The sequence below is a fragment of the Etheostoma spectabile genome, chromosome 1 (assembly GCF_008692095.1).
Source record: "Etheostoma spectabile isolate EspeVRDwgs_2016 chromosome 1, UIUC_Espe_1.0, whole genome shotgun sequence".
Taxonomy (NCBI): Eukaryota; Metazoa; Chordata; class Actinopteri; order Perciformes; family Percidae; genus Etheostoma; species Etheostoma spectabile.
The window spans coordinates 28,374,768-28,376,833 of record NC_045733.1 but is presented as its reverse complement, the minus strand read 5'-3'; the positions used below and the strand labels follow the sequence as shown (position 1 = coordinate 28,376,833).

Here is a 2,066-nt window from a genome sequence, read left to right as displayed (position 1 = left end):
GACTCAATTCAGAACATTATTCTGGATATGACCACAATTTGACCCGAGGGATACCAGAGGGTCTTGAAAGTGAAGACAATACAAGGGTTAAACAGACTATACCCCCAATTGTTGCTGGATCTGGTTTGACGCATATCTTACGTTGCATTGGAGTGCTGACTCTCACCTGTCTTCAGGTGTACGACGTCTAAAATGTAGAAAGGATATGACACACCCAAAAAGATATGATGCACAAGGCATATGCTACATGTATATCTGCAAATGATAGCCTATCATCTCGCATCAGAGTTGTAACTAAACCAAAGAGACAAGGTAATAACTTGCTTGTTTTAAAATAATGTGCCCATTTGATGAGTGCTCACACCGCCTTATGTTGTTTGCACTGGTCCCGACAGAGGATATTTGCTGGAAAACACATTTTTCAATTTGTTTTCTAAACTGCAGTTTCTAAACACGGTTGCGTGTTATTTATCGAATGTATGAAATAACGGTAGTTTCAATTCACTCTCTCTAATTTGGCAGCTTCACAGAAAACAGGGAGTGGCTGCAAGCAAGCAAGTGACTTTAGTGACTAGAGAGAGAGAGAGAGATGCACGGCAAGCTAAAGCAACAACTTTACTGTTACTGTCATTTGCTGATATCAAACTTGTAGACACAAGAACACACATTTACCTGATTGATGTGCCTGCGTTCCATGTATGCGCTGTGATTGCAATTTTTCCTTCTCTTTTTCTGACCATTGTTCCGCTTTACTCTCATAGAAGTTGTCAAACACACCATAACTAGAGGGATGCATGCACCTTACGCAATTTGCGCTGTCTTGCGTCTCTTACTCACAGGCTGTTGCATTATCAAGCCTGAAGTTACATTTCCCCTCAGCTCTTACAGCATAGGCAAGGAGTAGCCTATGGCAAGCTATTTTAACATTGAATAGCTATAGAATGGATAATGCAGATACCAACATTCTTCCTATCCACAATTGTGATTTGAAACATTTGCCAACTTTGGATTTTCTTGGTAGAGCTGTTTGATTGAATTTTCATAGGCTTGTCCACATGTCCGCGCGATGCTTCTGTCACGCCGCGCTCCACTTTATTTCTATGTGTGTGAAATATAATGTTAATTAAACAGATGATGTGATGATGTGATGTCACATGAGCATCTGCAGACATGTTATAAGTTAATACTTCTGATAGCAGGTAGGTTTGTATTCTGAATTCTGAAGGACTTTTTAAGAAAAATTAAATAAATGCATAAATAACTCATAAGACATCTGACCATTGAAATGTGCATTTCAACATGCAGCTTAAAGCAAGATGAAAATACATCTTAAAACCAATAATCAGCAGTAGTTGCACAGCCGTATTCATAGCCTTCATGTAATTTTCTCATATATAGGCCACACTGTGTATTTTTTATTATTATTATTAGAGTATGTGTGTCGCTCCAGGTGGACGAGTTTGAGAGACTAATTTGCCAGGGAAAAGAGGAAGGAGAGGGAGAGGAACAGATGGGGGGCTGGGGCCTCATCAGCCTGGCCATGGAAGTACATGGCTGTGATGGGGTTCCTGGCCCCACTGGAGGGCAGGCCAATCACCTCCAACCTACCCCGCCAAGCTACCCCTGCCACAACCCCCCCCAGCTACACCCATCCCACCATATTCTGCACCCACCCTCCCACCTGCAGCCACCCTGCCACGTTATACGGCAGCTGACCCTGGCCAAGAGGGCCCAGGTCCAATTCAAAATGTATACTTTAGTGTGTGAGTCGGAAGGAAGGGAGTCATTTTAGTTACCATGTTATATGTGTTCATGTTTGTTTTGTACAGTATACACATATAATATGATCTCTTTTTATTTTTATATTGTTGTTTATCTCTCTTTAATAAGATCTCTTGTTTGAAGTGATTTAAGTGTATTTTGTTCAACAAGTTCAATCTTTTTGTTAAAGAAAATAATTGTTTTAATGGTGTGCTTGACTATCGTTCCTATCAGTCTTTATTATTCTGCTATGCTGGCTAGTGCACATTTGCTAAGCTGATAGATAGATAGATAGATAGATAGAT

At 40.5% G+C, this 2,066-nt stretch overlaps 1 long non-coding RNA gene across 1 annotated transcript in view; it reads left to right on the top strand.

The window, feature by feature from the left end:
* The window catches only part of LOC116691057 (uncharacterized), a 14,203-nt gene that overhangs the window by 292 nt on the left and 11,845 nt on the right, over positions 1-2,066 (top strand). The window lies entirely within an intron of this gene.